This window comes from Carettochelys insculpta, chromosome 2 (genome assembly GCF_033958435.1).
Source record: "Carettochelys insculpta isolate YL-2023 chromosome 2, ASM3395843v1, whole genome shotgun sequence".
NCBI lineage: Eukaryota > Metazoa > Chordata > Testudines > Carettochelyidae > Carettochelys > Carettochelys insculpta.
In genome coordinates, this window is record NC_134138.1 from 220,954,593 (window position 1) to 220,977,307 (window position 22,715).

General features: G+C 48.8%; 1 long non-coding RNA gene across 1 annotated transcript in view; it reads right to left on the bottom strand.

Annotated features, from left to right (window-relative positions):
* Positions 1-1,136: 1,136 nt before the first annotated feature.
* LOC142007954 (uncharacterized) overlaps positions 1,137-22,715 on the bottom strand; it is a 117,028-nt gene continuing 95,449 nt past the window's right edge. The window contains exon 3 of the long non-coding RNA XR_012644047.1: positions 1,137-1,434. This is a non-coding gene — a long non-coding RNA (uncharacterized LOC142007954). The remainder of the gene's footprint in view (positions 1,435-22,715) is intronic.

The following is a 22,715-nucleotide window of genomic DNA, read 5'->3' on the forward strand; positions in this document are numbered from 1 at the left end:
GCAAGGAAGCAGGAGATCCTGCCCTGCCCCCCCGCCCCCCCGCCCCGGGGTTGGGAGCCAGCACTTATGGTCTGTCCCTCTGTCTCCTCCTGTCTCCACAGGTCCCTCGCCAACTGGCTATCCCTGCAGTCCTAAGCAGGGCATGGTTGCAGAAGGCCGGGAGGCCGCCCCATCTCCCCAGCCCACATCCCCCCCACGGCCGTGGACGGGCCCCTCAGAGACGGTGGTGGACGGGGGAGGAGGTGGCCGCCAACCGGGCGGTCATGTGGGAGCTGACCAGCGTGATGTGGGAAAGGCTGGAGGTGGAGTGTGACGTGGGGGTGAGGCTGGCCGACAGCATTGATGCCGTGCTCCAGGCCTTGGCTGGCCACCTCACCCTGCCTCCCCTCCCCTCACCAGCCCGTCCCTCAGACCCCCCTCCCCCACCAGCTGCTGTCCAATGTGTGGCAAACCTGTCGCCAGCAGAGCGCCTTGAGCTGGCCCGGTAGCTGCTGACGGAGGCGGGCACCCCTGGCACAGCCCCAGTGGGCCCCCGCCGCATACCCCATGGGGGCAGAGCCCACAGCACCCCCACCCCAGCCCTACCTCCCTCTGGTCCTGGCCCTGTCACAGCTCCACAGGGGACCCCAGTCCTGGGTCAGTAGGGGTGGCCATGGCTGATGTGGCTCCCGGCCCTCCATGCCTCAAACCAACTGACCCAATCCCCCATCCTGGCCCCCCTCTCCAGTCCAGTCCCCCACCCAAGCCCCCGCCTCCCCACTGCCAACCTGTCCCCCCATGCACACGAAGGTTTCCACATTCCATTCAGTATTGTATGTTGCTTTATTTCCCCCTTTAAAGCTTCCCATTCCCACCCTATCCCGTGTCCCTGGGAGGGGAGTGGGGGGGCGAGGGATGCAGCGTGGTGTGGGGTGTGGGGTGTGGCTGGGGGCTTCCTGAATGCCTGCTCAACTGTGCCCCTGGCATGGTTGAGGTGACCATGAAAGATGCCCTGGGCTGGTGTGGTGTGGCTGGTATAGGGCTGCAAGTGCCATGGGTGCAGCGGGTATGCGGTGTTGGCCACGATGCAGGGGGGCATCATGATGTCCCTGAGCAGGAGCTTCCTCAGGGGGATATATGTGCCCTCCTCCATCCAGCATCCCAGCCACAAATTCCAGAACACCTAGGTGTCGTGGGCCCTGCCTGGCCACCCCACACACACGTCCAGGAAACAGCCCCTCGTGTCCACCAGGGCCTGGAGTATCACTGAGTGGTACCCCTTCCTGTTATGTAGGTGCCCCTGCTGTGTTCCCGAGGCTGGATCACAACATGCATCCCGTCCAGGGCTCCAAAACAGCTGGGGAAGTCCAGGTCTGTGAAGTCAGCAAGGGCAGCTTCCAGGCCCCCCAGGGTCATGACACGTAGCAGAAGCACTGTGTTGATGGCTTGGACAACCTGTAGGGAGAGGGAAGGCACGTTCATGACCACCGGACTGGGCTGCCCCACTCCCCACACTGGGTGCCCCCTGCCTGGTCACCCCCTCCCTGGGGTGGATCCATGGTGGGGGCTGGCCATACCTCCTTCAGCACTGCTCTGACAGTGACCTTGCCGATGCCAAATTGGTGGCTGACAGATCTGTGGCTGTCGGGGTGGCCAGCTGCCATAGTGGGATGGCCACCCCCTTCTGCGCCGTGAGCACTGGCCACATACGGGTGTCCTGGTGCTGGAGGACTGGGGTGAGCCAGTGGCAGAGGTCCTTGAATGTCTGCCAGGTCATGCTGAAATTCCTGAGCCACCACTCATCATCCCAGTCCTCCAGCACCAGCCGGTCCCACCATTCAGTGCTGGTGGCGTAGGCCCATTGGCGCCGGCTCAGGAGGAACAGGGGAGGGGCAGCATGATGGTGGTAAGGGCCTCAAGGCTGGGTCCCAGGCAAGTGAGCCGCCCTTGCTGCTGGTGCTGCATGGGGAGCAACACGGCCAGAAGGCTAAGCAGGGTCATGAAGGCATTGTCCTTGCCGAAGGGGGGAGCTGGCATGGTCTCCAGCTGTTCCCCTGTGTACATGCTGCTGCTGTCTTCAGCTTGTCAGCCTTGAGCACGTGCTGGCTGCTGTGGGTGCTGGGAGGGGCTCTTTAAGGGGTTGGCTGTCTGGGAGCCCGGAAGGGCTTGTCGGCCATGCGACCCCAATACCTTCATCATTTCCTGTCTCCTTACTTCAAAATAGGGAGTATTTGTGTGTGGATGTTTAACTTCGAAGCAGGGGACAGCCTATTTCGAAGTAAGGGAGGGTGCATTTTGTGTGTGAACGCTCTACTTTGAAGTTGCTTACTTTGAAGTTGTACTTTGAAGTAAGCAACTTTGTACTTATTTTGTAGTGTAGACACAGCCTGTGAGTCACATTGTGCACTTACCTATACCAGAACTTTGCCAGTTATTTTTCTAGGTAATACTAAGCCAGAAGCCCAGTGAAGAACTTAAAAATGAAATAACTGGGACAGACCACCCCAACTAAGGAATCTACACTTCCCTACACCCTGAGTGTCCAGTTCCAGAAGTATTTCACCTGGGCAGGTTATTGCTTATGTGACATAGAGACTCAGAAGCAACTCCTATACTATCTGAAATAGTGGTATAGGTGGTTCAGACCATGTGTGCATGTAACCCGCATACCTACGGGTGTTGTTCACTGTCGCATGTTCCGGCACTTAGACCACTTACACAGGAAAATAATGCGTCTCCTCTACAGCCTTAGCTGAGAGCCAACTGACTGTTAGCTCAAGCTGTAAAGGCTGCTGTACTAAGCTCCAGACATCTCAGTCCATCTGTGGGGGCGTTATAAGTGGTTGAAACCCCAGATGAGCCTTAGCCCCCATCTGTAACTGCCTGCAAGCAGACCAGGACCTGGGACCTAGAACTTAATGCAGGAGTTTCTACAGCTTGAGCTAAAGGCTGGCTGGCTCATAGCTAAGGCTGTAGAGGAAAGCTTCTTTCTCTGTGTAAGTAGTCTCAGTGCCACTGTATGGGACAGTGAGCCACATCCCTAGGTGTGTGGGTTACACATTAGTATGACTTTAAGATGTGTCCATGCATTTGGACATGTTGAACTTGCGTATGCTCTGAAGTTGAGTTTAGCTTTGAGACCTATAAAAGCCTGCATCTAAGTGTGGAGGAGCCATGGAACTCCAATCAATAGGTAAACCAAAAATAAGAAATTATATTACAATGCATGTTGTATGTTGGTTGCTTGCCACATCAGATATCCACAATGTTCAAAGGCCAATTCTATCCTAAAGTTACTATGCACCTGCTGAAGTCAGTATAATCAGCTTGCTTGCCCTTCTGTGGCCAGATTTGACAAGGAAAAAAGCAATGTAACAATTATTCATTTATGTTATACACTCCAAACATTTAAAACTATTACAATGATTTATTTGTAACAGACACTGAAAAATCCTGGCTCAATTGAAGTCAGCAGCAAAACCATCAGGGGTCTAGCTTGGGGTCAGGATTTTATCCCTTGCAAGCTTCCATATTTAATGTTAGTGACAGCCAGAGGGGATGTGCTCATCTTACAAATTAAAATATGCTTTTTCTAACTGCCAGCTCAGTCAGCTCAGCCGTGTCTGAAATACAAGCTGAGTTCTTCTCTTACATCATTACCTGTCAAAGAATCTGAAATTAGAATTCATCTGGCAATTTTGCTGATACATGAAGTGGATATAAGTCCAGTTCTTGCAAAGCTGTTTTAGTGTTACATTGCCAACATAGGATGTTTACTAGTAAAAGCAAGTAGATTTGACTTAAAAAATACAGACTGATCCAAACCCCTGGAAATCAAACGGGCCAGACTGCCATCATTGTAAATTGGTGTTACTGTCCAACCCTATTGACGCTTTATTTTATAAGCCTGCAGTTAGCATTGCTGCAGTAGCTATTCTAACTTAACCATCTTCTTTCCACAACTTCAAGTGAGCTTTGGGTCAAGCCCATCATCCCTGATGCAATGAATATCTGAAGACCAAATGCATTGAGACTGCAAATATGTTAAGTATGAAGCTGACTTTTTCAGAATGGAGTCATACCTTTGAGGGAGTAAAGTAGTATGCCTATCTATAATTGTACATATAAGCATTCACTAGATATCACAGGAGTTCCTCAGGGACCTTTGTATTGTTTACTGAACAGAAGCAGAGAATCAGAGATGACAGATCAGGAACATCATGGTAAGTCAAAAATATGAAAGCAAGAAGAAAGACCATGATTTGGGGAGTAGGGAGAATCTTTCATCCTTTCCAGATAGTTTTGTAAATGTCAGTGGAACTATGCTACATTGCTGAAGCACCTGGTCCTAGGACTTCTTTGGTGATCATAAATGATATGTATCTTAAAGAACTCTGCTCTCTGATTTGCTCACCTTGATTATTTTTTTTCTGATTTGTCAACCTTGATTACTGTTTTTGGTTCTCTAAGCCTTAAATACTGAGTCTGTTCTGGTCTGGCTATGGTCTGAAGAAGTGGGTCTGTCGCACAAAAGCTCACCTAATAAACTATTTTGCTAGTCTTTAAAGTGCTACTTTACTGCTTTTTTGTTTTGATAGTGTATAGACTAGCACGGCTTCCTCTCTGTTATTAAAGAAGTCATGTAAGACATTCACTAGTGTCTTCTTACCTGACACTAGTTGCAAAGAAGTAGTGCACAGTAAACAAAAAATAGTTCATTTTCTGCCCACTGATAGCCAAGAGTAAACACTGTGGTCATGGGTAGAGTTGGCATCCCATGGGAAATTCTGACATCAAAATTTGTTCCCAAAATTGGACCAAAATCAAAATATTGACATTTACAACAGAATAGAAATGTCAAATTGTATGTGATAGTGAGACCATATCAGCATCCCAATTCAAGAGGACAGGAGGCCCACTGGTATCTGGTGGGGTGGTTCAGCTGGTCTGACCAGGTCAACGTACCCCAATTCATTAAAGTAAAACTGTATTTGGTATACATCATGTAGCCAGCTGGAAAACTGATCAACAATATTTTAGTTGTGTATATTTAGAAAATGCCCAAGGGACCACACAAATGTTATGAAAACATGGCACTAAAATGTGTTTACTATATGAGCCTGGGGAGGGAATAAACTGGTTAATTCCAGACAAAGAACAAGCTCATGCCTCTAGCCAGCTGTTAGAAGCAATGGGCAACCACATGTGCCGAAGCCATTCATTTGCATCAGAGAGGCAGAAACAAATCATTTTCTATGTTTGCATGTTCCTCTTCCTTAGGGAGATGAACCAATATGGACTTTCCTTCACTATCAGATTCTATGCCACCTTCCTCGCAGCCTTAATGAACTTTTGAAGTGTTAGTTTCAAAGATTCACTACCTTTAAAAGAGGGGTGCATAGAACCCTAGGTTATCTTGCACCTAGGAAGACACTGTGTATTAGCACCTTGTATTTCTGTGCAGGTCCAACCAGAGGGACAGCCAGCCTTGCAAGCCAAAGAATGACTGATGAGAGAAACCATCTTAAACAAATGCCTTGCTAGATTAATAACAGGGAGGTAGCCGTGTTAGTCTGTAGTCCAACGAAACAAACTTAACAACAGATTAGAGCAAGAGATTTCTGCGTTAGAGTACATATTCAAATTCAACACATTAACACATGGAATGAACAGAGATGTCAACTACCTCATGCATTACAAGGAGTGCTTCCCTTCCTTTGATGTTCATAATTATCTCAGACAGGACAATTAACATCCCCTCACCTCTCACCCCCTTCCTTCAATCCTATTTGATTTGTCAGTTTTTATTGCAATGGTTTTTAATTGTTGGTCCTCTGTACTTGTGAATGTCAGTCTGTATTGGAAATGAGATTGATCTGAAGTGGGCCTGTCCCATGACAGCTCATCACCGAATTAATTATTTTGGTAGTCTTTAAAGTGCTACATTTCCGCTGCTTTATTTTGCTAGATTGAATTCTAGATGGATGTTTTTCACTTTTATTTGCTTGCAATCATTTCTACCTTGCTCTTATTTCCTTGGCATCGCTTACCCTATGTTCTGTTAATAAACTTGCTTTATTTTATTACAAAAACAAAGCACAATACCCAGCCCAGTTCTGTATTTGAATTGAAGGGATTGCCAGCTCCAAGTACATGTGGTAAACTGCTAGCTGTTGTGCCTTTAAAGGGGAAAAACAAACCTTATTATGTCTCTGAATGGCCCAGGGAAAGGCAGGATATTAAGACCACTTGATTCTGGGAAAAATAATCAGGAGTGGGAATGTGTTGAAGTCATCTGGCTAACAGTAAAAGTGGCTGGTGGATACCAGAGAGGGCAGTGTCATAACAAGCAGGCTGGTGGAGTCACTTAGGCCGTGGCTACACTAGCCCCCACCTTTCAGAAGGAGCATGGTAATGAGCCACTTTGGCAGATGCTAATGAGGCTCTGTCATGAATATGCAGCACCTCATTAGGATAATGGCAGTTGTGCGCATTTCAAATGTGCTGCTTTCAAAATGCATGCTGCCAGATAGACAGGGGCCTTTAGAAAGGACCCTGGGATTTCGAAAGCCCCTTCTTCCCATTCTGTTTTGGGAAGAAGTAGCTTTCGACGTCTGGGGAGTCCTTTTGAAAGGCTCCTGTCTACATGGGCCGCATGCATTCCAAAAGCGGCTCTTTTGAAAAGCGCATGGCCGCCGTTATGCTAATGACATGCTGCGTATTCATCGTAGTGCCTCATTAGCATCTGCTGAAATGGCTTATTACTATGCCCCTTCTGAAAGGCGGGGGCTAGTGTAGCCAAGGCCTTACTGAACTACGGTTGTTTAACACAGACATGCAGTTTATGCTGTCTGGCTGTTGCACATGAAAGAACGATCTGAAAACTCAACAATCACAGAAATTGGGCTCTAAGGCATTCTTAAAAGGATGACTAAGCTCATAATGACAAAGAAAATGAAGGTGCTTTTTTCATGTGAATATCTCCAAGTTCTTTAGAAAATAGGAGCTAGAAAAAAATTAAAACAGCTCATTACGATGGAAAGAAACATTGATTTTAATTATTTGTATTACATGGTAGAATGTAAATTCATTTATATTATGGTAGCACGTAAAAGGCCTGAGGTCAGTACCCCGTTGCTGTGGGTGTTGTAGAGACATATGACGCAATAGTTCCTAGAGGCTAGATCCAAGTAAACAGGTGAGACAGAGGGTTGGAAAACAGAAATATCTCCATTGCACATGCATGATTGTTCAGTGACTGAAGGGTGGGGAGGGGAAAAGGGCCTGATTCTCATTTATACAAAGACTCCCTTACCCTGCTCTGCAAGGCGAGATGTTATATATAGAGCTGTAAGTTAGACATCACTTCCTTTCTCCCAGACACAGCTGTTAGCTCTTAACACCTGTAGTGTAAGGTGGGTTACACCAATGTAAATTAGGACTCAGAGGCTTGGTCTACATGGACCTGTAGTGCCAGCAGATTCATGCTAATGAGCAGGCTCACAATTGCAAATGACTGTTCATTTGCATAATTGTGTGGCTAATAAGCTTAGCCATGCTAGATCTCGCTGCTGGCAAAGGCTGCTACGGGCAGTAAACAGACTGTGTAGATGTGCCTCTTCCAGCAAAACCCCCCTCTGTCGCCAGCCCCTTGTGCCTGAAGAAGACTCCCTTAGACATCACATGTTGATATGTTTAAGTAAGTTTAACAGTCTGCACAACAGGCCTATATCACCCCTGAATTTGCCTGTTAGCACTGTCACCGGCCCCTCCAATGTTTAGTCTTCTGGAGGTTTTCACCTACCTGAGACAAACTTTGCTCCCATCAGTAATAAAACAGTTTTTTAAGAAATAATGTGTAATTATTTGAATTACGTGGAGGTGCTTGTTTTTGTTGCTGGGCCACTAATAGACCCTTTTAGAATGGGACGGATATTTAGCCTAAACCCATAACCAGAAGGGGAAAGAAAAACAAACATTGTGAAACAAAGTTTAAAAATAGATTTCAAGCAAAAGCCAGGCTGGCTTAAACAACAGCTAGCAAAGCTGACATCCCATTAATCCCCTCTTGTACTGTGACACCTTGACATCAAAACATGAGGGAACTGTAAGGCCGAGTCTACCTTAGCATGTTCTTTCAAAATATTTTTGGAAAGGAGGGGCTTTTCTGAAAGCTCCCAGAGAGCATCTACACATTAAACATGTTCCTTCAAAAGTACTTCTGAAAGGGTGTGGCACTCCTTTTAAAATCGCTCTTCCATTCCTGTTTCAGGAACAGCGCCCCCTTTCAAAAGAGTCTTTCGAAAGAAAACGTATAGATGCTCCGCAGGCTGCTCTTTCGAAAGGGCAGTCCTCCGTGACGTCGGCCAGCTGACGCGTGGAGACGCCTGCCCAGCTGGGTTTAAAGCTACAGGCACCCAGAAACCCTGTGGCAAGGAGCTGAGAGTGAGCTAGCAGCACCACATGCATGAGCCTGTGGAAGCACACCCTTCAGCTCACCCATGATCCACTCAGCACACCCAGATGTTCCTATGGCCAGCACCCAGGAGCCCCGCTCCCCCCAGGGTTTCCCCTTTGAGACAGTGGAGGGCTCCCAGGAGTCCAGCAAGGGCTGAAAAAAGAGTTCCCCCCCCATGGACTGAGGCCAAGGTCAAAGACCTCTGCTGTCTGTGGGAGGATGAGGAGGCCCTCCTCCACACCAGCGGCTGGCACTGGAATTGCTGCAGCTTTTGACCAGCTCTGCATCTGCCTGAGCACCCGGGGGCACCCCAGCTGCACACTGGACCAAGTGCAGTCAAAACTGAAAGAACAGTGGTTGGCCTACTGCTGCACCTGGGTTGCGGGCAGCAGTTCAGTGACAGCACCCACCAACTGCGCCCACTTCAAGGAGCCGGACCACCTTCTCGGGCCAAAGGAGGCAGCCCTCCCACCCCCTGCTAGCGGTTCTGGACAATGATGGGCCTGAGCCAGAGCCCGACTGAACCGGAGGCCAAGGACCAGCCAGGACCCCCAGAACCCTCCGTCAGGACACCTGCTGACGTCCAGGAGCTGCAGCCCACATCGGACGAGGAGGATGGTCATCACCATCACTTCTGGGTGCTCCAGACAGGCCCTCTTCTCCTGGGCCTCCCCCATATTCCTTGAGGGACTCTCTGGTAAGTAGCCAGTGCTTCAGACACCATGGTGCCAGGGGAGTGGATACCCACACCCACCACAGCCAGAAGTGGGTTGGCCATATGTCCACCGGCCCCTATCCGGATGAACCTCAAATTGTTGTGTCTCCTGGGCTTCAGAGAGGGCTGTGTGCAGGCACTCAGCACCTGCTCTTGTGGACATCACCACAAGCTACATTCCCAGGGAGGGAGTGTGGAGGTGGGGGAAGATCTCACCTGGCATGTACCCAACCCATGTGGAGACCCCCGTGTCTGAGATCCTCCAGGACTGCCAGGCCAGTGGACAGCAGGTTGGGGAGAGGGTCTGGCCAGGGCGATTGAGAGGGCTGAGTCCTCGGGGCCAGGTTGCAGGACTAATGGGTCATCCGTCTCTCCCCCTTCTATCTCTGCAGCTTCACCATCTGAGGGCTGGGCACCACCTCCACCCCCACAGGTTCACAGCAGGGGGCCATGCCACCATCCCCATGATAAGGAACCTGATGCCTCCCACAAGGCCACCTGGAGGAAGTTAAATGCAACCAAGTGGGAGTGGCACAATTGAGTGGGAGGCCTGGGGTGAGGTGGAGGGCACCTTTCATGCCCTCACCTGGATCATGATGCCCTTCAGCCCCACCCCCCCCACAGTTCTCCCCCACAGTTCCCTCCCCGCAGCCCCTCACACAGCCCCTGCCCTCACCACCTTGCTCCAGGCCAACCTCCCTACAGCCACCCGACTGGAACTCAAACTGGGGGCGGTTAGGGCTCATGCAGCCAATGCAGCTCAAGGCCCCCACCCCCACTGAGGACTAAGGTCCCCCACCCCTGACCATGACCCTGACCCTGACTCCTTCCAAGTTCCGTTGCCCCAGCCCCACCCCAGGACCCCACCTTCTATATAGTTCCCCAGTCCCCCTCTTTAAATAGTTCCTGTTTCATCATTTTGTTATGACTCAGTTCTGATATTTAAAGTGTTTGTTGTTTGCCATCCCAGTGTCCCTTGTGCATGGTGGGGGAGTGGTGAGAGGTGGGTATGCACGGTTTGTTGGTGGGTGGTGCATGATTGTGGGGGGAGCTCGGGGGGGGTGTCTGGGGGAAAGTCATTGGGGCCCCCCTTGTGAAGGTGTCCCGGAGGGTCTGCCTGACCTACACCCAATCCTGGTGTGCCTGGCGACAAGGGGAAGCAGCTAGCTGCTTGTAGCTGAGCCCAGCCTTGGCAGCTCGCCCCTGAACAAAGAGCTTGTGCAGGCTCACCATGACATCATGGAGAGCGTAGCATGCCCCCATCACAGAGAGCACATTGTGGAGGCCAAGCTCCTGGTGCATCAGGAGGCCCCAAAAATGCCCCTTCAGGGACCTGAATGTGTACTCAATGTTGTTGCGGGCCTGGTCCAGGCAGGCTTTAAAAAGGTCATGCCTCAAGTCCATGTGTCCTGTGTAGGAACGCATGAGCCATGGGTGAAGAGGGTAGGTGGCCTTGGCCACTATCCGGGGGGAATGATCTTATTCCCAAGGGAAGTCTCCCGTGCAGGCATGAAGACCGCCTCCGCCATCCTGTGCTCAAGCCAGGAGTTCTGGAAGACCTGGGCCTCACGGGCTCGGCCTGATCAACCCATGCAGGTGTCCACGAAGCATCCATGGGGGTCCATGAGGGCCTGGAGCACCATGGAATGGTGCCCCTTTCTATTGATGTACCCTCTAGAGCTGTGATCCGGGGACTGGGTGGTGATGTGCATCCCATCCAATGTACTCAAACATGTGGGGAACCCCAGGGCAGCGAATCCTGTGAGGGTGGTGTTTAGGTCCCCGACACAGTTGACCCACCACAGGAGGACGACCTACAGTGGATGGAGAGCCTTCCTTCTCCTGCGGCCCCTCCAGAGCCCCCTCCTCTTTCCCTGAGGGTCCCCCCTTCCTGGGAGCTTGCTCCCCTCCTCATGGTGGGTGTGTGACCCAAACTTGCCTTACCTCCATGAAGACAGCCCCAATGGTCACATTGCCCACCCTGAACTGGTGCTTGACTGCCCAGTGGCTATCTGGGATGGCCAGTTTCCATACAGTGATGAAGACTCACTTCTCCAGGGGGAATGTAGGCCACATGCAGGTGTCCTAGTGCTGAAGGATGGGGGCGAGCCAGTGACATGGCTCCAGAAACTTCCATTATGTCATGCAAAAGTTCTGGAGCAAGCGGTCACCGTCCCACTTCCCCATGACGAGTCAGCCACACCATGTGGATCTCATGGGATAGCTCCACAGGGGAGGGGGTGTAAACAGCACCCCAATGAGATGGCCTGCAAGACTTCAGTCAGGTGGGTGACCCCCCCCCCCGGAGGTGCTGGGGGGCAGTGACAAACACCGTGGTGAGCAGGCCAACCATGGCATCAGAGTACCCCATCAGGAGCTGCTGGGGATCCATGGGAGTCTCTGCAATGTCTCTGCTCTGTGCTCACGTTCTGCTGTTCAGTGGACAGCCTGGCAGCCCTCAGGGTGTGCAGGACGAGGGTGCGGGAAGGGGCCCTATAAGGGAGCAGCTGACTGCAGCCTCTGGAAGGGCTTGTCAGCCATGCAACCCCGTCCACGATGTTTTCTGGCTTTTTCTTTCAAAAGAATGCCTGGAGCTCTGTGGATGCTCTCTTTCGAAAGAACAGATAGAACTCTCAATCCACTTTTGGCATGTCGACACACTCTTTTGAAAGGTGGATCTTCTGGAAGATACCTTCTGAAAGATTGCCTTTCGTAAGAGCGCTGTAGCATAGACGTAGCCCAACTGAACAGAATCCTTTCAGGTGCTGTGCCATTCCCAGGGGACTGCAGCTATGGCAGGCAGGTGGGAATGAAGAGCTCACAGGATGAGGTGAGCCAGATAAAAACTACAGTAACACTATAGATAAAACCTAGGCTGAACTGAATATTTTTATAGGATCCACTCTCATGGCCACATCCTCAGCCAGCTTAGTTCCACAGATCTAAGACACCCATGAGTTCAGTATTAATTTCTAATTCTGAGAAATCACAGTAACTGCTGGTTTTGGTCATTTTATACTGAAATAGGGTTGTCTATGGGATTTTAAGTACCCTTGACTCTTTCCATCAACGACTTGCTCTTATCTGCTCCTCATCTGTTCTTCGCATTTTGTTCTAAGCAAGCTTTATTTTTCAGGGAAGAAATTATGCTTTTTGTCTGTACAGCAGTTACAGACCAGGCCCCCCTGCATTGATGCCAGGCTGTTATAACTTGACCAAAGTTTGGATTCCCACAAACTTCCTAACCCCCTGGTCTGGGCAGCTGTGCCAACATCTGCCGTGGGAGGTGGAGTCCAGCTCCACAGCCGGGAAGCGGCAGAGCCAAGAGCAAAGGGGTGGAGCCAAGGGCAGTCAGCCCTCAGAGTTACCCAGACTGTGGCATTGGGTCCCCACCCCACTCCCTCACAGCCATAAACAGCCGGAGCAGCCCTACCGTAACATTTGAAAGAGGCCTGGAGCTCTGAGCAGCACCACTGCCAAAGTAGCAGAACTGGCAGCTGGATATCTGGCCTCTTTGAACACTGGGTCTGGAGGCAACTGCCTCATTTGTGTCCCCCCAGCCCCCTGTCAGCAGGCCTGGGTCTAGGCAGCATCCACATACTCTCCTTAGCTCTGGCCTCTTAAGCAAGCTCCCAGGATGTTGATTTCTTGGGCTGGTGGGGACCCCCACAGCCCAGATGACCTAGGCCCAAAGGCTAGTATGGAACTTTCAAGTTTCCCCAATAATATATTCACCTTGTCCCTTTAGAAGAGATCCACTCAGGTGGGAACTCCTGAGCGTATCTCAAGTCTTCAGAGACATGACTCTTGAAGTAAGAAGAACACAGGTTTTGCAGAGGAACTTTTTAGGTACACTTTTGTCATGATCATGAGGGTTAGCCAGCAGCCTGGGAGTAAAAGGGTTAACCTCCTTAGCCAGGTGGGGCTGGCCTATAGGAATGTAGGTAAGAATTGAATTTTTTGGCTCCTCCCTTTTTCTGTCTTCTGTTCCTCCTTTGTCCAGCCATGAGAGAGACAGACAGAACATCTCCCTCCAAGAACAGGCCTTCCAATCTTCTGTAAGTAGGGTAAAGTTTAGTTAAATCCATTAGGCTTTATTGTGTTATGGTTTGGAAAGTGGGATCTGATGTCCATTCACTTTTTAGAAAGGTTCTTTTACTCTCCTGGTAACTAAGTTCTAGGCCCATGGTGGAGACTCCCTATGTGTTTTACTTTGTGACTCTTCCATCTAGTCATGAGGCTTGGAATATGAATATTGTTGTAATAATAAAAGTTCTCTCTTTTTCTTTTTATTAACCTGGTATTAGATAATGTTTGTGTCCTGGTTTTCACTTTTGGGGCTGAGATTTCCCAAGTAGTCTCTCCCTGGTTTCCTTATTATTACTTGGGTGGTGGCAGCGAATTTTATCCCCAAAATCTAAGGTTTTTTTAGGATATTTGGGGGGAAGTTTATACCAAAACCTGGTAGATAAGGTTATGGAGGTACTTTTGCTGGCCCCCACTTCTGCATTTGTGTTGCACCATGTCACGGCTCCTTCCCCACTCTAGCAAGAAAAATGCAGAAGTGGGGGCCAGCAAAACTACCTCCAAAACCTTATCTACCAGGTTTTGGTCTAAACTTCCCCCCAAAAAATCCTAAAAACCTTAGATTTTGGGGATAAAATTCTCTACCAATATGAACTGTTTCCCTCTGGGGGTCTTCTTAGGGAATGGACCCATAATATCCACACCTACCCGCTGGAACGGGACCTCTGTGATGGGAAGGGGTTGGAGAGGTGCCTTGATCTGGTCTCAGGGCTTCCCCACCTGCTGACATACTTTACAAGTACGGACATAGCCAGTGGCCTCCTGGCCCATCCCCTCCCAGGAGAATGACCTTCTCAACCGGGCTTTGGTGTGGCTCACCCCAGCATGGCCACTAGGGTGATCATGGGCTAAGCGTTAGAGCTTTTCCTGGTCCTTAGTAGGGACCGCCAACTGTCTCTGAGGATGCCAGTCTTCTTGGTGTCCATGGGAAAGGGACTTCCAGTATAAAAGTCCTCTTTCTACCACAAACCTGGTTCTGTTCAAAGGGCTGAGAGGCAGTGGTTAATTTCTGGCCACCGTCCAAGCTCCTTGGAGGCTCTCATCTGCTTCTTGTTCTGCCTGGAACTGGTCTCCAAGAGCTGGAGATGTCAGATCAGGTCCCACAAGAGGAAATGTAGGAGCGGAGGACACCTGTACAGGGGAGGGATCACTTTCTTCAAGGGCATGGGGAAGTATTGTAGATTCAGCTGTCACTGCCAACTCTATGGTGTCCCCCATGGCCAACTCCGACCCTGGCACTGGCTGTCCCACCCCCTCTGGCTCTGGAGCCAGCCTTGCCTGGGGCTCAGGAACTGGGTCACAGGCTGTGTTAGCAGCCACTGGTTTGAGTTCAGGCACCATCCCTGCAGGGTCCAGGGTGTCTGGGTATACAGCCTGATCCCTGTTCGGCTCAGGAGAGGTTTTAGGTGTGGATGTCTAGTTACCCTTGCTATGCATGACCACTCCCACCCTCTTAACCTGGTTCACATGGCTGGCCAAATCTTCCCCCAGCAGCATAGGAAGAAGGTAGTCATCACAGACTGCAAAAGTCTAAGTCCCTGACCAGCCCTTGTACTGCACTGGTAACTGGGCAGTAGGCAGGTCAAAGGGGTTAGCCTTGAAGGGCTGAATGGTGACGAGAGTCTCTGGGTCAATGGCCTTGGGGTCCACTAGAGATTGGTGGATCGCTGACACCTGTGCTCGGGTGCCCTCCATGCAACAATCTCCCGCCCTCCCACACTCACAGGCTGCGTCTACACGTGCACGCTACTTCGAAGTAGCGGCAGTAACTTCGAAATAGCGCCCGTCACGTCTACACGTGTTGGGCGCTATTTCGAAGTTGAAATCGACGTTAGGCGGCGAGACGTCGAAGTCGCTAACCCCATGAGCGGATGGGAATAGCGCCCTACTTCGACGTTCAACATCGAAGTAGGGACGTGTAGACGATCCGCGTCCCGCAACATCGAAATAGCGGGGTCCTCCATGGCGGCCATCAGCTGGGGGGTTGAGAGATACTCTCTCTCCAGCCCTTGCGGGGCTCTGTGGTCACCGTGGGCAGCAGCCCTTAGCCCAGGGCTTCTGGCTGCTGCTGCTGCATCTGGGGGTCCGTGCTGCATATACAGGGTCTGCAACTAGTTGTTGGCTCTGTGTATCTTGCACTGTTTAATGAAAGTGTGTCTGGGAGGGGCCCTTTAAGGGAGCGACTTGCTGTTGAGTCCGCCCCGTGACCCTGTCTGCAGCTGTGCCTGGCTCCCTTATTTCGATGTGTGCTACTTTGCCGTGTAGACGTTCCCTCGCTGTGCCTATTTCGATGTTGGGCTGAGCAACGTCGAAGTTGAACATCGACGTTGCCAGCCCTGGAGGACGTGTAGACGTTATTCATCGAAATAGCCTATTTCGATGTCGCAATATCGAAATAAGCTATTTCGAAGTTGGGTGCACGTGTAGACGTAGCCACAGTCTCCCTCTGCTCTGGGGGCATCTGTGAGACATTGGAGCCTGAGGCTTCTGGGGGCAACCCCGGCGTGATGAGCTGCAGCCTATTGGTACTCTTGGGACAGCTGGCCTTGACATGCCCCATTTCATTACATTTAAAGCATTGCACCATGGGTGCACCACTGGAGTAGGAGAGGTTCCCAGGAGATGGAATGGAGGGACTGGGGGGAACCCTGGAGTCTTGCTGGAGGTGTGTAGGGCCCTTCCCTGTGAGGTGGGGGTCTGAAGGGTCCCCGGTTGTGGAAGGTCCCTCTCAGACTTCTCTCCTGGCTGCTTTTCCCCCTCAGCTCCATCCATTGGGCTCCGAGTACTCCTGCCTCTCTTAGGTTTTCTGGTTTTCCATCCAGGATATACCCTCTAATTTCTCCTGGAACCCCCTCAAGGAACTGTTCCACCTGCATCAGGAAAGATATTTCTTCCCGGGTGCGGGCTTTCTCTCCAGAGAGCCATGTTTCCCAGTTTTTTTAGTACACAACTGGTTTGTTCGGGGAAGGGTGTGGTTGGGGTCCACTTGGAGGCCCTGAAGTGACACCAGACCTGTTCAGGAGTGAGTCCCATCCTGAGTCTGGCCTCTTGCTTAAACAGTTCATCATCATTCACCATGCCCCCTGGCAGGTCAGCTGCCACCACTAATATAAGAACAGTGATTTGTGATCTTAACTCCATCACGTACTGACCAGGAGGAATGCTGTACCCTTGGCAGGCCCGCTCAAAGTTGAGGAAAATGTCCTCAACATCATCCCCTACTTGGTACACAGGGAGTCTCCTGGGGGGCTGAATGGTGATGGTGGTGGGGTTGTTGGGCGGAGTACCTGAAACATCCATCTGCTTAGCTTTTTCCAGTGCAACTTGGGCCTCTAGTTCTGCTCTCCTCGTCTCTGCCACTATCTCAGCCAGCTTCACTTCTCGTTGTGCACGCCTGTCCTCCATCTGCATGAGGAACTCCATCTCTTTGTCAGTTAGAGGCCGGCCTGCCTTTGAGGCATAATCCCACATAGAGAGTGCTGGGGAGGGGGAAGTAGGGCAGCTGCCAACCCCTCCTGCCTCCTCTAGGTCACTTCCCCTTGGACTCATCAGAACATGCTCCTGTTTCCCCTCTCCAGGGTGTGAATCCTCCCTGGAGCTGGACATCTTGCCTTGCTCTGAGGCTGCTTCTGCCTTAGGGTGTTGTTTAGGAAGGGTTGGTTTCTCTAGGGCTACTTTGCCCGATCACAAAAGCATGTACTGGGCTCCTTCCCTGCCCTATTCTGGCTTAACCATCCAGTTGTCCTGAAAGCTAGAAAAAAACAAACTGTTTGGGATGGTCTGTGTCTGGCTAAAAGTTAACCTTCTGTCTGCCCCTCCCTGAGGCAGCACAAAAACAAAAGAACAAAAACAAAGAGGAAAAAAGAAGAGAAAAAAATTGCAAAGCTTGCAGCACAAAAGAAAAACCTGTGTCCTTTTAAAAATCCTGGGTTCGCAACATGATCCCACCACTATGCCACCATGTAGGAGCCATGACAACTTTACTCAGAGAGCTGAGGAGATTTACAGATTGATAGTGAACCATAGAAACATAGAATCATAGAACACTAGGACCAGAAGGGGCCTCGAGAGGCCATCGAGTCCAGTCCCCTGCCCCAACGGCAGGACCGACCACTATCTACACCATCCCTTATAGACGTCTATCTAATCTGTTCTTAAATATCTCCAGTGAGGGATATTCCACAACCTCCCTTGGCAACTTATTCCAGTACTTGACCACCCTGACAGTTAGGAACTTTTTCCTAATGTCCAACCTAAACTTCCCTTGCTGCAGCGTAAGTCCATTGCCTCTTGTTCTCTCCTCAGAGGCCAAGAAAGACAAGTTTTCTCCTTCCTCCTTATGACACCCTTTAAGATATCTGAAAACCGCTATCATGTCCCCCCTCAATCTTCTTTTTTCCAAGCTAAACAAGTCCAATTCTTTCAGCCTTTCTTCATAAGTCATGTTCTCCAGACCTTTTATCATTCTAGTTGCTCTTCTCTGGACCTTCTCTAATTTCTCCACATCTTTCTTGAATTGGGGTGCCGAGAACTGGACACAATATTCCAGCTGAGGCCTAACCAGCGCAGAGTAGAGCGGTAGAATGATTTCTCGTGTCTTGTTCACAACACACCTGCTAATGCATCCCAGAATCATGTTTGCTTTTTTTGCAACAGCATCACACTGTTGACTTATATTTAACTTGTGATCTACTAGAATCCCTAGATCACTTTCTGCTGTACTCCTTCCTAGACAGTCTTTTCCCATTCTGTATGTGTGAAACAGATTATTCCTTCCTAAGTGCAGCACCTTACATTTATCTTTATTAAACTTCATCCTGTTTACTTCAGACCATTTCTCCAATTTATCTAGATCATTCTGAATTATGACCCTATCCTCCAAGGTAGTTGCATCCCCTCCCAGCTTGGTATCATCTGCAAACTTAATAAGCGTACTTTCTATGCCAATATCCAAATCATTAATGAAGATATTGAACAGAACTGGTCCCAAAAACAGACCCCTGCGGAACCCCACCTGTTATGCTTTTCCAGCAGGATTGAGCACCATTAACAACTACTCTCTGGGTATGATTAGCCAGCCAGTTATGCACCCACTTTATTGCAGCCCCATTTAAGTCGGACTTGCCTAGTTTGTCGATAAGAATATTATGCGAGACCGTATCAAATGCTTTACTAAAGTCTAGGTATACCACATCCACTGCTTCTCCCTTATCTACGAGTCTCGTTATCGTGTCAAAAAAAGCTATCAGGTTGGTCTGACATGATTTGTTTTTTACAAAACCATGCTGGCTGTTCCCTATCACTTTACTACCTTCCAAGTGCTTGCAGATGACTTCCTTAACTACCTGCTCCATTACCTTTCCTGGCACAGAAGTTAAGATGACTGGCCTGTAATTTCCTGGGTTGTTCTTATTCCCCTTTTTTGTAGATGGGCACTATATTTGCCCTCTTCCAGTCTTCTGGAATCTCTCCTGTCTCCCATGACTTTCCAAAAATGAGAGCTAACGGCTCAGCTACCTCTTCTATCAGCTCCTTGAGGGCAGGGGAGTAAAACTTCTGGATGCAATTTCCTCCTTCTGAATCTTAACATTCTTTGGAGGTTGGATCTTCATCCTTTCCTCGGGCTAGAGACCTCCAACTTTCTGCTCATCCTGCTCATCCTTCTGATGATGTGACCCACTCTTGCTGGAGACAATCTGACCCTTTTAAACACAGCCTTTGACACCTTTTCTCGCCTACATCCTTCCTGTCACTGAATCGAGTGGGTGGCAGAGAATGATTTGTGCTCAGCCTGTCACTGCCCTGGAATCATCTAATAATCTAAGTAAGATTATTCAGTTGGTGGCCCTGTTTCCAGTTCACAGATATAGTCTGTCTTCTGCCATAAAACGGAGGTTTAGTGCCACAAGGAATGTTAGGCACAAATAAAGTTCACAAACTAAATGGAATTTATAATTTTACGTACTGTCATAACTTCATCGAGCACAGTGAGCCCCTGCTGCTTTGCTATAAATAATATCAACTTGGTAATGTTCTTGAAATAAACAAAGCTTTATCCCCAAGGGAGGTAGCAGGAGGTAGATGTGACTGGTCAGAAGCAATCTGTGCTCTTCCTCTAGAGCAGTGATGTAAAAGGGCCACTGGGCACCATTCCTAATGCTACTTAAGATACCATTTTCTCCAAAAATGGGCCTGACATTCCACCGTCTCTTGGAACGCACTTTCCAAAAAAAGGGCTCCACGCAAATGTCTGGTTTTCCCCCTCAGCATTTTATGTATCATTTTTGAAATGGACTTTCATGTGCAATCCCTTTTCGGTAAGAAAACGCTGCTTTTAATAACAGAACAATTTCAGTATTGAGCCTAATGTTCTGATGAACATGTTAATTAAAACCTCCATTAAAAGTATTCACGAAGTTGCAGAAAGTGGATCTATTTCATACCCAGAAGAAGAAGAAATTTGTAGAAGCGGCCATTTTCATAATCTGAGTTTTCCAGCCGATTCTTATTATGGTAGACACAAGCCAGCAAACAGGGTGCCAGGTACAGCAACTTCTCAATATATTAGCAGCACATTAAGAACCTGGACACTGTACTATATGCACTTTTGCTTCTGTTATGAGAATCCCTGTAATAAGGAACATAAAACTAAAATGGCAAAGAGGTCTCCCAGAAATTACTGAAAGCATTTGGCTCTTGACAATGGAATTCATTCCATATTCAGATCCTTATATATCAACTCTCTTAAGAACATTATCTTGCTCCAGGCACTGTTCAGTTGCCATTTTAAAAGGCATCTGTGTGATGAAGATAGGTAGGTGCAAAATTAAGTTGTTCAGATCATTAATGGGAAAGGCAATGGAGGTTCTTTGGAGGTTAAGAAACTCACTTTAAGAGCTAAGCTGTTTAGTTTTAGGTGGCTTGATTACCCATCTCCATGTATGACGCATCCACTATGCAATAATATACAGTTTTTAGAAAAGTTCTGTATAATATCTAGTTTGCAGCTGGCTAGATTTGCAACCGTCCAGGATTGTCTTGGAGTCTCTGGAAGTTAAAGACTAATCTTTAAAAGTTATCATGTGATTAAATTTCCTGGAATATATCCAACCAAAGTGGCAACCTTAGTCTGCTGAATGTGTCAGAAGTCCCATGTTTTGGGGAATTTGGTTTCACAGCCTGAGCTCAGAGCTCAATTTTGTGACTGTCTTGTTTAGGTGGACACATGTCAATGGGATAAATGGAGGCTAAATGAAGGAGAGAAGATTACTGTCACTTGATTGCTTTGTCACACACACAAACTCATGCAAATCAGGTGTTTCTGGCTAGCTAGTACCCACTGTTTTACCACCAGAGCGAGGTATGCTATTTTTCATATTTTCTCCATTTATGTTAATTGCTGCCCAACAGATGCAATTTTAAATCCATTGTTTACACTGTTTCTTATATCCTCAGTATTGAATCCTAAACAAAATGAAGCTAAAATCTTTTCTCAATTATTTTTTCCAAATTGCAGTTTCCTAGCACAATTATAGTTAAAATTTCTAGAGCTGATAAATCCAGTCATTATACCATTCAGCTAAGGAGTATTGTTCTTACTTCCTCCGTGCCTAGGCATTTTTAACGTTTAAACTTTGGTTTGAACAGATCAAGGAGAGATAATGAAAATTCTGCTCATTATCCTCATCTTGCTGTAGCATGGATGCAAAGCATTGTCTTGCTTCGTTATGTTAGGGCCCTATTCCATTCTTACTTAAACCGGGGGAACTTATTGGCTGCAGCGGAAGCAGGACCTGAACAAGGGGACATGGTCCAGTTCTCTGTTCTGTGTCATGTCCCTAAAAAGGATAACTTACAGCTTGGCAAAACAGAAGATTGACACTGGCACATGGAATTGAAGGTTTTTACTTGCTATTTATTTGCTTCTCGTCCCAAATAGGAGCTCGGCACTTTTTTCTGTATATTTGTCCTCTCTTCCCTTTTTTGCCTGTCTGTTTGCTGTACTCTGATGTGGTAGGGATGGACTCACTGCTGCAGCAACTCCCACTGGTTACACTGGGAATTAGCTCAGATGTCCATGGAGTGTGCTACCCTCTGGCTAGTGCCTCACCTGTTGTCCACTCACCACTCTTATGTCTCCACCATCTGCCTCAGGACTCATGTCACTGTCTGGAATGTAGCATCCCCTCCAGCCATGCCCATCACTCCATTCTCCATTCCTTCTGGTGGTGCCAGCAGCCCTCCTGCTCGCAACTGCCTTAGTGGCCAACTGCAGCCTCAAAGCCTAGTCCTTGCCTCAGGGGCAAGCTGCAGTCTGTAATGGCCGCACCCCATAGTGGCAAGGTGTGGTGCAAGGGGACTCTCTGGCAACAGCCACATCCTGCCTTCCTTCTCATCCTTCACCTGTCAGTGTTCCTTGGGCCACTTTGCCGTGACACTTGCACCTTCTGAGCCCTTGCATTAAGGCCCACAGACTAGCAGCTATCAGGCTATAGCTGCTCTACAGCTCACCTGAGACTGCCCAACATTGCTCTCTTCAAAGGGTAGCTGACTGTCTCCCCTACTGGGACCGCACTCCTTCTCCCTTGTTGCTAAGGGAAAGAATGAGCTCCTCTCAGCGTTGTGGCTTTTTATAGGGCCCAGCCTGGGCCTGAATATCTGACTGTTCCTCACCCTGATTGGACAGGTTTGCACAAGCTTCTCCTGGCCTGCCTTTAGTCCTCTCTCTGCTACAGCATCATTACACCTGCCTTGTTCACTAAAATCATAGTCCTTCCTGTTTTATAACTGTGTGCAATTATAGTATGACAACTCAAAATCTTATTTAAAATCTTTCCATCTGATCAACAGTTACATTCATCCTTTGGTTTTTGCATGTTAAAGGCCCAAATTTCCAGTCTGGCTGAGCTGTGCTGAACACAGTCCATCAGGCTCATCGGAAAGAATAATTCCTTACGAGTCTGATTTGGACTGTGCACCTTGGGAAAATAAACTCCCTTGTTTCACTGCACATGTGCTATCTGGACGTTGAGCCATGGTGCACAAGGATCAAGGCCTCTGCTTTCAATACTTCCCCTGCAACCACTCCACTGAGAAGACTGGCAGGAAGTGACTATAGCTGTGGCTATGACCTCTTCCCATAATGCACCAGGGACTAATGGTATAGTACTGACCTATCAGTCAAGGTAGGAGTAGAGGGAAAAACTGTGATTCTCAGAGAGCCATATTTTCATGTCTGCACTACTCCTGGTGTGTTTCAGTAGTCTCCTGTGCACCCTTTACTATATGTCTGAGATAGAGTCTTAACCTCCACCCCACCCCCTGACAGTCCTTTCCCATATTTGTCCTCCCTTACAGATTCTCTTCAGCGTATGAAGCCAAATTCACACATAATGTAAACAGGAGCAACTATATTTTGACCTCAGTGTGGATGGTTTCATGTATAAGTATGTAAGATTTCCAGTGTCATTATGCCAA